This window comes from Dermacentor silvarum, chromosome 9, assembly GCF_013339745.2.
Source record: "Dermacentor silvarum isolate Dsil-2018 chromosome 9, BIME_Dsil_1.4, whole genome shotgun sequence".
Lineage (NCBI taxonomy): Eukaryota > Metazoa > Arthropoda > Arachnida > Ixodida > Ixodidae > Dermacentor > Dermacentor silvarum.
The window spans coordinates 20,284,093-20,300,650 of NC_051162.1; the positions used below are offsets into that span (position 1 = coordinate 20,284,093).

General features: G+C 47.3%; 1 pseudogene; it reads right to left on the reverse strand.

Moving 5' to 3' along the window:
• Window positions 1–15,192: 15,192 nt before the first annotated feature.
• Window positions 15,193–16,018, reverse strand: LOC125940078 (uncharacterized; annotated as a pseudogene).
• Between the last annotated feature and the right edge of the window lie 540 nt (window positions 16,019–16,558).

Here is a 16,558-nt window from a genome sequence, read left to right on the forward strand (position 1 = left end):
GGTAGCCGTGAGCGTGCCATGGTCGGTAAAGGACATCGCCGAACAGCCTACCCGCGCTGTCTCGATCGACTCCAAAGCCAGCCGTCCCTGTCAACGAGAAGGAGACTGGCTGGCTCCTTCTCGCCCGTGCGGCTGGAGATAATCGCGACAGCTGAAGTGGACAGTCCACTAGGCGGACTCTTACTGAATACGCCTGTTGGTCAAGGTTTCTTCTCTGGGAACTTCATACAAAAGCGTAAAGAACGCGCTAGGAACATCGTCGCCCGTGGACGCCGACGCGCGTCTCATCCCCCCAAGGCCCTAGGAACGCCGTTGGCCGTGGACGCCGAGCTAGTTCTTTCAGAGTCGGGCATTTTATAGCCATAGCCAGTGTTAAAAAATACCGCATTGTGCTACTCGGAGCCGGCACCGAAGCCTCTTTCCGCGGAGCCTTGGTTAGCCTGCCTGCGTTTATGGCATGCCAGGAGCGCTGTCGTTCGTGGGCGCCGACGCGTCCATCGCCAGTCACGCGAAATGTCGCGAAAGGGAAGGTACCTCTGAAAATGACCGCTGGAGAATACCTTCCCACATGCGTAGTTCAGTTAAACCAAGTTAATACCTAGCAGTAGCAGCCAGTGAGCTTCGCTGTGCCTAAGTTTTGCGCTACCGAGTGCAAACTTGCCTGTTTTTTTTATTATTTCCCATTTCCATTATTGATTTATTTCTCCGTCAATAAATTATCAGTTTAGAAAATTCAAATGACAAGAACACAAGTTCACAGTAATAATATTATTCGTACTATTATTTTAAATTTAACTTCTCGTTTACGTCTGCCCATTACTTAAGGTATTTTTAATATTAAGTTCATGTTACTATTCTTGTCGATGCAAGGGTGACTACCTTTCTGATCCACTTTCATTTCATTTTCTATCATTTCTTTAATTAAATTAAGAATTGCAGATGACTACCCCGTTGCTCTCCGTGGTGTCAATGTTTGTTGACTTTTTACTATATATACTTAGCCGTTCATTACGTGACTATCAGAATAGTGATTACCATATTTTTTATTTTTTTACAGCATTAAAGAAGTTGTCCATATGCGAATTTGCGGGCAATCACAGTTTAATTTGTACGTTTTTATTTAACTTTCTTCACGAGTTCCCACACCTTTCCCGTGTGGAGTGTGTTTCTAGCATTTTTTTTTTTTTGAGTGCGGTCTCATCAATGCACTGTTCAAGTTTTCCATCTTTTGGACAGTAGTCAGAATATTCGTAGGTAAGTACCCGCTCTCTTTGGAGACACCAAGACTGGATCTCGTTTGAAGGAAGCGCATTTGGTAGAACATTTTAATTGCGTTAAGGCGTCTTCTCTTCGCAGAGTAGCCGCTATCATTGATTAATGATTTCGAACTTGTGGGTCTTGGAAAATATTTGTGTTGTGCCATTAGTAAATAAGCCTGTTCTGCGGTTTTACGGAGTCAGCATATAGCAAAATAAGGTGAGACTGGTGCCCCTTATTTAGAGACATTGAGAACTCATTATGCGGTCGTATTCGAGAAATGAGTTTGCAAGCTGATGGCCGAAACAAACACTTGAGCCCCCCCCCCGCGACTTTCGCACTTTGTGAACTTTCCCCCGGTGCTATTATTTGATATGCAGAAAGTGGTACACTCCAATGAAAGCTTTGTAAAGCGATAAATGGCCTTTAGCAACAGCTTCAAATGTTGATTGCAGCCTTCGGGGCCTCCTATTAGGAAAGACATGCATACGAAGCGAAATTTTTAATTCAGGGCAATATAGCACAAGGAAAATTTTTGGGAAGATTCAATATGGCAGGTGAATAACGTCCGAGCTCTGAGCCAATCGACAAACACATGCCTTTTTGGTACGAAACACTAATAGGTAATGCGTGATTAATCAAGAAGCGTCATCATATTATACCACTTCAGTTTCAGGGCTGTTTTTCAATTCAAACTTGCTTTAACGCGATAGCGCTAAAGGCCCAGTGTCGCAGAAAATCCGGCATCGGCGTCGGTATCATACTCAGCGTCGGCGTCCGCGGCCGAGAAAATCATCCTCAACCACCCCGACCACGCAGGCCCTCCGCGTGGTGCAGAGGCGCTGGTGAACTAAACCAATTTCTCGAAGCAAAATGCTCCAGAAAAATCGCAAAGTACGACGTAACCACAACCAACATACGTGATACCGCCGAATTGTAATTTGAATATACGAGAAAACATAATTCTCTTACGCGTAAACTGAAACGCAAGTCCCTTTTCCAACATTTCTACTACTCATACAGCGGCGCGCCGCGGATGGCTCCTTGCAAAAATACCATCCAGATGGCGCTCGCCTCCTCGGCAAACGCATGGGGACGCGAAGTTGGAGAAAAAAGTAAGCTGCAGTTGCCGGGAAGCCTGATAATCAGCCAGAGATCTTTGAATGCTATCGCGTTCCAGTTTTAAAGGCGAAGCTCAAGCGTCCTCAAATTTTTTTCAAGTATGAAAGAAGCTGTAAAATGTAAAAGACACTAAATAAGGTAATGCATGCGAATGCTGACCAGCAGCTAAATAAGTGATCTTGGGAAGAATAGAGACATACCTCAACGTCAGGAGGCGGCGGTGGTAACGTTTGGTCGTTGGGCGGGATGTAACGTTCCAGTTGTTCACAAAAAAAAATATTAAAAGACGCGTATTAGAGAAGCGGGAATGTTTCCATCGAGAGGCCTCAGCCATAGAGTAACATTTCGTGCCGAGACGCTTCGTTTGGGAAACCGCCTTTACTTCTTCCCGTTGTACAATTCATTCTAGTAAAGTGGAAAACGGGGCGAGTTGGAATTGAGGCGCTCTTTGAATGAGCGCGGAAGACCACGGCAGCACTGCGAACTGATAACAGCGATGGACGCACTCAAAACGAGCCAATCGCTCTCGACGACAGTGACCCATCGTCCCAAAGTCCTAACTTGAACAACGCTGATTCTGCATTCACATGTCATCGTTATTTTTATATTCGGCCACCAGTGTAACAAAAACTTTACAAAACTCCTTCAAATATGCGCAAGTATATCTTATATCGAGTTATTCTAGACTCATCCGCCAAGTTCTCAACGCGACGAGTCAAAGTCGCCGACTCCTGCGCATCAGTACACGCGTCTTTGTCCCTCCGATTGTGCTGCCACAAAAAGAGAGTAAGACAAGCATGGTGCCTTCTGAATTACGTTCATTCACTGCTGTTCGGGGCGCCTAGCCGTGGGTAGGTTTCTACCACAGAGGGCGTATGCGATATTGAATCGCAAACCATAAAATGACCCGATATCCAGATAACTGCGTAAGAAATCTCAGCCGGGGCTGCCGCGCAATAAAGTTGGATAGTGTCAAACTCGCACGTTGGGCCGTCGTAACAAATTCCTCGGTCATGTCGCGCACCTTGGCTCAGCCAATGACTACCTGCTCGGCTGAGTGAAACAGCGAAGGCATTTTTTTTCAGTGGTCCCCGAGCGAGTCCTTCAAGTAAGACGCAAACCTCGTTATTTATGGATCTGCTACTCTTTGGGTGCCGTTCCGATTGCAGGTTCGTAAATCTTCAGCCCACTAATCCACCTCGGTTACGCAAGCAGAATTCTCGCGGCTCCGTGAAGTGTATTGCGTTGGTCTGCACAGAAGCGGCCAGGTTCTCAACACTAAAAACAGAATCCTCGGATTGGGTGTCCTGGCACCCATGTCATTGCGTGAACTGGGAAGCTCTTCGCAATCTTAGGAAAGCGACGGAGACAGGATTGGGGGAATTACTAGGTAGACTTATTTTTTGATGAAATGCATTTTTTTCAGTGGTCCCCAAGCGAGTTCTTCAAGTAAGACGCAAACCTCGTTATTTATGAATCTGCTTATGAAGGCCCGAAGGATGACTCCGCTTTAGCGTCTCAGTAAGGTGCGTAGCACGTGACAACGATGTTGCGAGCTTCTGTCTCCACGCTTGCATTTTACATTGTAAGGGTGAATGAACTGCGAATTCTATCAACCCCGTATTCTGCACCGTCGTGCGGGCGTTTAAAAAATCCAACATGAAATGAACACTCTTAGAATAAAGCTACTTGAAACATGTCAGATATACGGGAAACGGCGCGAAATGTAACGATGGAACGGCTACGTAGTATGCGTAGGGGCTCTGTTCAGCAGCGAGACCTTTATCAGGGAACGTTCCCGGCTTGTTTGCGTTCTCGCGTACCAAACATCCTTCAGGCATCTTTGATACCTGTGATCACTTCCACGCTGCTATGCGAACAGCTTCAACTTACGAGCGGCCGTGACCGATAGAGAATGCTTAAGCGGAAGCGTACGTGCGCCAAGTGGCCGTAGTGCGAGCCCCTTAAGCATGCAGGCAGTGCTCAAATAAGGTTTTCTGAATCGCGAGGGCTGTCGGTGCATACGCTAAGCCAGGGAGTCCGAGATAATCGCGCTTCTTTCCGAAATCGTATAGCGACGTCTTTCCCCTTGTACAGCTTACGCCACCTGAATGAAAATTCCCCGGATATCTTCCGCACGAAAGGGTAAAGACCATGGAAATCGTAGTAAAGGCTCCTCATTACTAGTCTGGACAGCGCGTACTGAGCACTTCTAGTCGCAACAAAGTAGCAACAGCGTAAATAATCTTGGCTCTCCGTACGGACCATATGAGTGACTATGTTTCGACAAGCCCGAGCCAGTGTTTTGCGTGGCATACTTGGCATATCAGCGCGGTATCGTCGATTCTTACATGAGTTACATCCCATTTCGTTCCCCACTTTATCAGTGGGTGGCGGCGAAGCTCGCTGCGTTTGGCCATCACGTCTCGGTACAGGGAGCACGTGACGGCCATACTGCGGCGGCCTCGTGTGGAGCACGGTAGGAAGCGGGCTGCCGTTGACCAATTGATGTCCAAGCTGCTACATTTTATCCTCGGTGTCACAATATCTATACTATATGGCTGGGTGCACGTCGGACCGCCCCGCGTCTTCAACTTAAGTATGGGCCTTATCAGCCAGCGGTGTTCGAAAAGGCACAAAGGGCCAAGCCGACGGGTTTCTTTCGCTACTGCGATAAGTCCCACTGTAAGATAGTAAGATTCTTGTCATGGCATTGGACACTGATGAAGGAGTGCCTCTGACGTGTACAAGGAGCGAACCGTAAAGGACCGCATAAAAAACCATTCAGCGCAAATTTGAGTGACGGGCGCGAGGTGTATTTCTAGCAGCGTTTGGATATTAACACATTCTGCGTTGCTTCACACCTGCACGTGTCTATATCAGCGAAATATAAATGATGCGCGGCCCCTTCCCCCGATCGTTTTCTGCACGCAGCGAACTTCCTAGCTAGCTTCGGATTAGCTATCCAGTAGCTAATATTTGGACTCCTACAACTGCTGCAGCTTTCCAAATATAAGGATGGAGAAGTATTCCAGCCCTGTAGATTCAAGGAATTGCACCTCAGGATATGAAATGATTGGTCGAACCACGCTGGGTTGCATATACTGAAGTGAGTCATGAACTCTGTGAGACATTGTCTCTGAAAGCCGCAAGAAAAAAGAGTGAGCAGAACAAAAAAAATCTTGCAATGGAATGCCTGCTCCTTTGATGACCCCTGTCTGTCTCTACGGACCTTGTCAGACCACGGGTGTTTGTGATTTGTTGCTTCTTTCCAAATACCCAGTGAAAACGAAGCACAGCGGCTGTTTTCATTTGCCCACTCAATGGCTCAGGTGTGCGGGCGATGTCTTCAATTGTGCACACGTTTACCCTAGGCACGTGATCTCCTTACAGACAAGGCAAATAGTAGACGCTTTCGCCGTTTACGTTTGTTGAAATACTATTCACAAACGCAGGAATCTAAATGAAACTTAATAAAAATTGTTTTCCCCTCCAGGTTTGACTAGGAAATACCTAGTTCCCGAGCTCGCTGACAGCTAAAGTAAACCTTCTTCGATAACCGTATTCGTTCTTACAATGGAATATCTCATTTCTGGCAGCGTTTGGATATTAAGAGATTCTACACTGCTTCACACCTGCACATGTATATATCAGCGAAATATAAGACGTTATGTACAAGCAGATGTCGGCCTGGCACTGTCTCAAGATTTTATTATATAAAAAATCAAATAACCAGAGCCACATGTACAAAAAATTACATACAAGAAAGTCAACTCACATAAACAGGTTATAGGTAATTAGTTTTTAACTCAAGGTACAATAATAAGTGAAACACACTCAATCATACAGTCAGGCCACATAATTCCAAAGCACTGAAGCACAATGTACAGTCACACAAGTACACTGAATTCAGGGCACGGTAGCCAGATAGAATAAATTTGTAGTTATGCACTGAGACGCATGATGTAACGCACGGAACAAAACAAAGTCAGGTCAAATGAAAGACATTCAGTGAGCGTGCAACATTGCCTGTGGTTTAGCTCTGGTTAAACCCAGTCGAGTAGCGATAGCTACAGACCCCCGGCTGCGCTTAGGCTTCGCTTGTAGGACATGGCTAAGCGAGCCGGCCTAGCGGCATCGCTTTCACGGCGTTTGGCCAACCATTCGGCACGCTCCTCTTGAGTCTCTTCAGCGCACTGTCTCCTCTTCATTTATACGGCGATCCCTGGCCTCCTTCAGGTTGACCGACTTCTCACCATCCATACTGCGGCCTCAACTATGTCTGCGGCGACGCGAGCTCTCCCCTTCTATACTCCCGGTTATCACAGCTGCGGAGCGCGGGGTGTGACGTCATACAGAGGGCGCAGCGAGCACCCAACGGCTAAAACCCCTTGATCTTGAAAGTAGCGACACTCTCCTCCGCGCGCGCGCTTTCCTCCTCAATTCTCCTCGCCCGCCGGCTGCGCGCGCTGCGCACGACACGCTATTGCGCCTGGGCTCCCGTGGACGGGCCGCACAATTCGATGGAGGCGCATTATTTTGGGCCAGTTGCGCGCCCCAGTGCCGTAGAATATTTTGAAATATGGTGATAACAGCATGTAGAATGCTGAATGCAACGTTTATGAGGAGGTTGGTTTTATCTTAAAGCCGTATGAATGACACACACTGATGTTAAAGGAGCTTTGAGGCGAGTTCTATACTCCAGTTATTTTTTCTGCGACACGATACGCTGCTTTACTTTTTGCATCTGATCTAGTATTGCTTGTGGCAGATCGCTCTATGTTTGGCAGTTTTTTCTTGTATGTGCGCGCATGTGCACCGCAGGTATTATATTCAGTGTGCCTTCTTATAATGAATTACTGGCGAGAGCATCGTCCGTCCATGTGTTTGTCTCAATGTCAAAGTAGCTTTTGCGCTGCGGTTTCTGCATTGAATAGGACGGTTGCGCCATTTCAGTGCCATGAAACAGTGCCGGCAGCCACTCATCACCCACAATAACAGAATCTGAGGAAAGGTATTTACAGATTATTCTTTAGGCTTCGGTGTCAATGAAGCTTAAAAAATAATCGGTATACCTATGGGAGAAGGCATTCTATATTTTTAGGCAAGAGAAACGCCTCTGGAAAAGGTATTTTGATAGTTCACACCAACATACCGTTTAATTGTGTAGTAGGCGGATAGTTAAAATTGTGATTTTTATTAGACATCAGAAAAACATTTATCACACAAAAAACAAAAAGAATGGTCAGTAAGATGCTTTATTTTCGTGCACGCGCAAAAAACGTTATTTGACAAGATACAGATAACGTAGAAGAGTGTCATATAATATTCAGAATGAGAAACAATGCTAGTGTACAAATATGCCATTTCCGATTGAATTAGAGTTGACGACGTGCGAGGTGATGGAGTCCCAGCAGAATATTCAGCATTCTGAGGAAAACCCCATTTTTATGCAACGTACAAATTGCCGCAGCAAAAACGCTAATGAGCAGGCCGGAAGAATTGGAAAAATGCAGCATTATGGGATGCTTTGATACGAGCAATAAGAAAGGCCCCTTACCTCGCAAACAACACTGTTCCTTGTCGGAACAAAGTTCTCCGGCCAATGTTGTGCAGCCACTACTTCTTGCGCAAGCCATCACGCTTTCCTTGCGGTATCGTAAGAACCGCATAGCCATCATCACGCTTCTTGCTGCAGTTATATGCACAGCAGCACGGCATAGCGCCAGCAGAGTGCACGAAACAGCGTGCAATGTTTGCGCGCGCGACGTTCTATACGCCGAGCCAGCCGAGCTGAGGCGCAAAATGGCGCGAACGAAAAAGGAAAACACAAGCAAAACGCAAGCTCCGCTCGTTTCCAAGGGCAACGGCAGGGAGACCAATCATCGTGCAGGAAAACGGGCGCAAGACCGTCTGCCGCGGAGGGGACTCGCGAGGGGCGAGGAGGAGGCGAGGAGGTCGCGCGCCGGCGGCAGAGTACAAAGAGTGGCGGTACTTTCCTACATCAAGGGACTTTACCAACGGCCGGAGCGGTGGCCGCGCGGCGACCGCGAAAAGGCGAGTTGGCGGAGAATCGAGGCCCGTGGTATGACGTCACAGAGAGGGCGCGGCGAGCGCGCCAGCTGTGGTGGTTGCCAGGCAACGGCGGACGCGCGTCGTAGGAGCGGTGGCCACGCGGCGACCTCGACGAGCCGAGTTGCTGGAAAATCGCGGGCCGTGGTGTGACGTCACAGTGCGGCCATGGCTCAAAGTGTGGTGACGGTGAAGAGGCGAAAACCTGGCGTAATGTAGCTGTTGCTACAATAAATGGAGGGTTTGTCGAGGATATCGCTCGCTTCCCGAAATTTCCGGCACGCCATTGGCGCTCGATATTGCAATGAATGTTGGCCATGGACCTGGGATCTTCTTCGGGCGGCAGGGTGTACGGCTCAATGCCATGAACTCACGTAATAAATGTTGTTTTGTGCAGGCGGCGTGTTGCAGACACTATAGTAAAAGATCTCGTATATACTCATTCAAGTAGCCACAAGTGCATTGCACGTATCAGCGCGTTCATTTGTGCGTAGAAGTGTTTTGTTAACGTGGTAGCGAACCGGCAGACTGAACCGACGTCTCACAGGATCTGGTTCTATCAAATGTGCGGGGAATTTTTCATTCGCACTAAGGTTCTATGCAAAATAACTCGGAAGAATTTGAATTCTAATCTAACATTATTCCTTGGCAGCACTGGCCTTTTCTTACATAAAACTGCAAATATTAAATGCCACATGTACAACAAAATCACATAAAGACGAAAGTTAGTCAACTTATGTAAATGTTTTACGCAATCAATTTTAATGTCAAGCCATAATAATGATTTAATCCCAGTCACTCATAGTTCTAGCTCATATTTTTGCCACTACGAGCCTTATGGCGCTACTTGTTACCCCATCTGCGCCGCACTTTTGCTGTCGCCTGCTCGCGCCAAGCTACGATGTTTGCGTGGGTATGCACTTTGACTAAGAAAAGGAGCAAAAGTACGTTGATTGAGCAAAATAAACAATAATGCCGCACTACTACGTGACTTTGTATAAATCACAGCCAGGTAAAACGTCTGGCATACGCCTTACATTGAGTTCCTGCTTTACGCACCTGGGTGAAAATAATGGATCATGGCATGCAGTTTCTAGAAAAAGTGAGACTGACCAAGTGTTATTTGGCGTGCCGAAAATGCAGCTACATGCCTAAAATTGTTATACGTAGGTGTTCTATGACTAGAGAGATGTACCCGTACATTTACTATCACTTAGTGGTATTTCCAGAATACCTTAGCCACCGTTATCAAATTTGGATTGCGAGCATGAGAGGCAAGGTCCGCACGAAATATTTTGCAACAAACATTCCTGCAAATAAGTTGCGCCGCAGAAAAAAAAAACTGTATTACCGTTGGTGGCTTATCGCGTACGTCTTCATTATTTATTCGTCTCGTTTAACAGCCAGAAATCCCTACAATCAAGTTCAGATTGCAAGGATATAGCCTTTATTTCACTTGAGATGATTTTAGGCCAAAATATGACGTAAAGACTGAATGCAAGATGTACGGCTTTCAATTCAAGATGTACGGCATTGTAGCCTAGGTGCACGTGCGGCGCCTGCCGTACCAAAAGCGAGTAGCATGTAATCAGCAAAAAGGAAATGGAACGAGGTGCGTGTACGTTATACAGTCGAATTTTATACAGTAAATAAATGGTCCTCGGTCGTATACATTACGCGCGTCGCAAAGCCTGTCGCAGAACGGAAAGTCATGAATTGGTGCAAGCAGATGCACCACTAATCTTCAGTAAGAGTTTAAAGATTGCGAATTTGATGGTGACGAGACTTGCACACTGGCCCTTGGAATTCTATCGCAGATTGTAGACTTTCTTGAAAAGTACAATGCACCTCAGAACACTCCGGGACCCAAAATATTTGTTAAAGAGTCCCGGACAAATCTAGCAACATGAAGACATTCAGCGCCAGCTTTATACTAAGAGCCGCAGAAGATATAGCGATATTTCAGTGGTAAGTGGAAAGCTATATATATCTATAAGTCCCCTGCTCTACCATCGTAGCTGCGACTGTGGGGATCATTATGAGATGGAAAGGTGGGCTGCCCTCTCCGAGACAGGAGTTTGCCTGTGTATACGTGCATGAGGTATAGATGCTAAAGCTTATGCGTTATTGCGGGGTTAAGAAAATAAATTCAACTGCCCTCCAAGCGACCGCTGGAAATAGTATTTACGCAGGAGGGCTCTACAGAAGAGCGCATAATAAGGTTCGCTAAGCTCGCGGACGACAAATAAGCACATTTCTCTTTTGCACGGTGAACAAAACAAAGAAAGAAACGTGCGCAAAATCAGTTATTTGCTGAAGAACCGAATAGTGCACCAGTTTTTGTGTAGTTGTTTCTGTTATAAATAAACGCTTTGAAATGTTGGCTGAAATGCAGATAAACATTCTCACTATCACAAACATTGCAATAAATCAAAATATCCCTAAATTTGAACACGTTGCGTGATTGAAGCACTTGTACAGCGCGCCCGCGTGTGCTGTAACCATTGCCCGTCGATCCTCGGGTGGGGTAACTCGAGCGGCGAAGTCTGGAACGAGAACCGGCGCAGGCGGCTCCATAGAGAGCCACCAGCTGAGCAGGTCAGTATTTGAGTTGGTCGTGGGCCAGGCATGCCTTTGAACTTTATTGTGCGATTATCTTCTCGTGCTTTCGTGAGTTCCTTCAGAGTTTCGGGAAATAAAGTCACGTCTCGTTGTCTCTAGGAAGCGACGGTAAAACTGCCTGCGAAGGACATGAGATGACCCATTCTTTCCTTCTTGGATTTAATTTACGTATATAAATTTATGCTGCAGCTTGTCATGTGTGAGAATGCATGCATATCTGTATAACGTTCTATTCTGTAATGGCAAAGGCGGTCGTAGAAGAATTGGTTTGACGGAAAAAAATGCGCAGATGCCGAGCACAGTGGGAATATATGTTACGCGAAGCACTTTACAGGTACCTGGCCATCCAGCATTGTTTGGGTACCGCAAACCCAGGTGAACCAACGTGTTTGTGCAGATTGAGTACCTGTGTATGTGAGTTGCGAGCGTACGTCTGTGTGACGACAACAGCCTGACACCCACGTCCACGACAATTGTATATGGCTGCAACGGCATAGTATCTATGCCGGCTGTTCAACGCGAGCTTAGGACACGACAATTGTTGGTTTTTTCATTGGTAGTTGACGCGCGTAAGCGAGGGAAACGTGGGTTTTGACATCATCAACAACTACGTGTTCTACAATCGCACGTACCTATGGCTATGTCATGTAGTGTACGTTGAAATGGCGATGGCATTGGTACTCGAGTGGAGGAATATTAAAACATGATTAACTTGGCTGGGTGTGACATTGGTACAATGTCACATTGTTTCTAGGCGGCGAAAACTGCTATAAAGAAAGTGCTAGGGAAAGTGGGCTGGTCTAGAAGATGTGCAGTCTAACCTGGCGCCTCAAAGACCGAGCTGTCACGAGCAAAGAAGGCGAGAAAGTGGCACGTGGCGCATGCGCCGAGTGTTTGAGAGAGTTGGCTGCCTTTGGAAGAACAGGAGCATGCGTACCATGGTGGCCTACTTTAAGATGTACGTCAGGCAGGCACAAGTGCATAAAACACACACTTGTGTTCCGGAGTGGGTGCCGCGCGTGGAAATTGTACTGCATATGAAATCTCTCTAATTTCAACAAGTTGAGTTCATGTGGGCTGGAATGAGAAGTATGTTGTAATTCCTTTGGAATTTCCGCTTGAGTGTACACATATGCATTTATTCTTGCAACCAATAAAGGGAGAAAGCACTCCTGGCCAAGTGGTTAGAGCACCGGGATGTTGTACTCCATGGCAGAGGTTCGATTCCACTATAGGTCACAGATTATTTTCTTTTTATCGACGCGAGACAGTAAGCTACCTACTCATTTACGACAAAGTGCCAAAAATGAGGCAAGGAACGCTTCGCATCAAAATAATCTGTGTGTACACTTGAATGCCACCAGGGTATCTAAATGTATCTGGTATAACGCCAGTTGTTGCGCTGTTAGCATCAGCTTATCTCGTTTGCACATGATTCCTTCCACTGAAAGTTGAACTTTTGCGTTAACATGTGTCCATGCAGAATAAGAAATATCTGAGATCTAAAACTGGATTTTCGCGATAGATTTCTGTGCACCTGTATCACCGTACTGATGCAAGCCCTCTTTCTTTCAATGAGAGCAATAGCTAGTGCTGCAGGGAAACTCGAAAAAAGTAACGACTGGTTTCAACCATCCTCCTAATAGGAAATGTAGGGTGACGCACCCGTTTATTCACTGAGAAATTCGAGGTTGCTCGAGTAATATCTAGGCATGGTCTAAGGGTCCTAGCTATTAATCGTGGAAGCCGCTCTTCAGATGAACGGGAGAGGCCATGTAGAAATGTTGAAAATTATGCTACATTTTGCTTTATAAGTACATCATGTACCTTTCCTAGCGATAAAACTGACCCTCCCCATGTCAGGCCTACAACGCGGCAAATAATTCTATTTAGGTTTACTTAAGCTTCCAGGGCTTTAATGCAATGGGTTGTCTCTCCTGTCTAACACCAGTAAATCTGTGCTGGTTTAGTATGTTCAAAGGCTGTCTCTCATGGCGTGGCTGAAGGTCTTCTAAAAGTTAGATCAAAAAGTTGGTAGATATAGTTGGTGCATATCGACAGGTTCGGCGAGTATAACATTGCACTACAAAAAAAAAGTTGAAGAAACGAGACCATCACTAACACATATTGACTGAACGAAAGCAACACACGCATAGCAATATAAAGAAATGCAAACGATTAGAAAAATAGAAACAGAAAAAATGAGGTTGCGAACCTAAATGATATTTCTATCGGCAGCAGAACGATTTTTTTTAACAGGGTGATTCACGGCATGCTGAAGCAAGAGCTGCCTTTCTTGCATATCGATACGGCCTGAAGGAGGACACGTGTTTCCGTGTCAGTTATTTTGCTGTGGACAGGTATCTGTTCAAATACCGCGTTGTAACCACACGTACGGCAATGTGCCACCAGGTGGCCCGTTACAGTACATGCAAACACACGGTCCGCGTACTCCTGCTGTCATTAATAGAACAGACAGTTTCGCCCATGCAACAGGCATCACACGACAGAAGCAAGCTGAAGACCGCATCATGTTTACATTCGTCTGATTTGTTTACATGGCGAAAGCGCACCGCCGAACAATGGCTTGGTTGTTGAAACGCTGGCATGTGAAATACACTTCTGGGGGAGGGGGGGGGGGGCAGAGCAAATCACATAATTATCTTTTCTCGTTGCGATCTCTTTAGTATACAACAGTTATATGTTCAGGTCTTCTTGCAACATTTCTTGAACAAGGCTGCCACCAGAGTCCGGAATAAAGAAGGCTCAGATACAGACATTATCTACATACTATTCGCGACTCCAGCAATTCATGCGACACCTAGCGGCGAGCGCCGGAAACCTCACACGGAGGTCGGAGCGTCGGAGCAGTAGCTGATCCGTAGCTTTCGTACTGCTATCGGGTGCGTACGGTGGAGCCACCATCTGCGAAACTCCACATGGCCGTGCAATTATGCTGCGTTTTGCAGTTTTGCGGCGCCGAAGAGCTACATGGATTGCGAATATTATCATAAGCTGCAGCAACGGCAATAGTTGTGTTCTCAACATCTCGCTCGAGAAAGTTTTCCTTTTTTTTTAAGCGAGGGTCAGTTTGTTGTTTCTGTGAAGAGAACGCGATCCTGTTGCTGGTACTACGTTTGCAGTATAGCGCTACAGCAAACTTCAGGAAGTTTGCGTTGAGGTTGTTACTGCCATCGTGATAACGTTCAGCGTATGCGTGCTGCAACAAGCAGTTTCATGTGATAGCCGGCGTGGTAATGCAGTTTATGATGCAAATGTCGCCGCGGTACTCAAGCTTTCATTGATCAAAGCTTTTATATCGGATACATGCGGCGCACAACGTGGAACTACCGCGTATGGTACATCAGCGAAAATCGCTGTAAGCACAATATGTAAGCACAATATGTACGCGCCAGCGTGCAAAATAACTATGGGGTGGCATAGCGGTACGCCTTCATTGCGACGTGGACATGCTACCCGTGTAACTAGTGCAAATTAGTAGGCGCTTATCTGAAAGTGCGTAATTATCAAAGCAATTGTATCTCTTATCAGTGTCTGAAGGAAATTGGCAGTTCTGAGGCGAACACAGTGGCACGGCGAACACAGTGGCAGTTCTGGCCACTTAAAGTGCAGGATACGTAAATTATGGAATAACATGAAAATTAATTATATTCATAATGCAGTAGCTTAGATAACACTAATTTACACAGAAAAATTTGTTTTATTTCATTAGTTTACACAGCAGCCATAAGCGACATGTTCATAGACAGCGGGGAGTAATCAATGATGGTCAGGCCACGCAGCACTAGTCATACATGTGCATGGTGTGCAAATGTGTTTTTGTTGTAGTAAGCAGATATTTCGGTTTCTTATTTATCATTTTGTGCTCTACGAGAGAAACAATGCGCCAACTACTGCAATAACTACAGCTAAGCGAAGCAGCAGTCACGTTGCGCAAACCTTGAATGTAAAATAGATAACAGGAACGCAAAAGTAGCGGGACTGGTTCGCCAAAGATTCGTAGTGCATGTGGTGGGAGGGTTCGAGCCGAGGCGGCCGAGGAGGCAGGCTGAAGCCCGAGGGCCGCGGAGTAAAGACACACGCTCCGAGTCCCCAGCAGAAGTGCCCCCGTTTATTCACAGCACAGCCTTTATATGCTACATCCTATAGAGGGCGCCTCATAATCGGCTTAGCACTCGCGCCCTCTACATCCCCCCTTTTGGGAAAGTAACAGAAAGCAACCCCTTGCTCTCAGGTATACAACGTAATGACAAATGTCTCATGGCACGTTCTACAAGTTCAGCCGCACCGGCGGCCTAACACAACGTCCAGACCGAGTGCGTACAACTGACCCAGGCGGTCTTGAGGGAGTAGCCGGGGCAACCGGTGGCGATGCAACTGGTAGAGGAGTAAGTGCCCTGGGAGTTGGACTGCTGCACACAGGCTCTGGGCGAGTTGGAGTCTGTGGCAGGCTTTCAGATCCTCGTGTCCGTGGACTGGAGCTGCCGAGGTCTAGACCACCTGATGACGGAGACTGCTGCGGAACCAGATGTCTCCGGTTGCGGACGAGAGCACCTGCATCCGTCTGGACCACGTAGGAGCGTGGACGCTGCGCTGGGCTAAGAACAGTGCCAGCACAATCTGTGTCGCGAATCCACACTCTCTCTCCCTCCTCCAGGGGCCGCAAATCTTGTGCAGCATGTCGACGGTCAAAATCTTGACGCTGGCGACGTCGTTGGGTAGTGTCACGCCGGTGGAAGTCGGCAGCGTTAGGTGGTTCTGGAAGCAACGCGGCCATGGGGACCGGAAGGCGAGTCCTGAGGCTGCGCCCCATGAGCAGCTGAGCAGGGCTGTACCCGGTCACGCCAGGTGCGTTGCGGTATGCCAAGAGGGCCAAAGGCCAGTCCGGAGACTTCTTGAAGAGTTCCTTAACCGTCCGCACCATACGCTCGACTTCCCCATTAGACTGCGGGTACCTGGGACTGCTGGTGACGTGGGAGAATCCGTAGCTCTGGGCGAAGACGCGGAATTCTGCCGACGAAAATTGAGGCCCATTATCGCTGACGAGGGTCTCTGGGATCCCATGCCTTGCGAAGACACTTTTGATGATGGAGATCACCGCTGTAGACGTCGTCGAGCGAAGGGACAGCACTTCAGGGTACCTCGAGTAGTAATCTACGAGGAGAAGGTAGTCGGCTTCTTCGTGATGAAATATGTCCACCCCGACTCGCTCCCAGGGACGGCTAGGCGTCACGGTAGGCAGCAGTGGCTCTGCTCGCTGGACCCGCGTGGTAGCACAGTTGGGACAGTTCTCCACCATTGTCTTGATCTGACTCCCCATGGTCGGCCACCAGACAGCTCCCCTGGCGATGGCGCGGCAACGGTTCACTCCGAGGTGTCCGTCATGGATGAGGGAGAGGACGTGCTTCCGCAGAGAAGCGGGCACCAGCAGGCGTCCACCGCAGAGGAGAAGGCCGTCACCAAT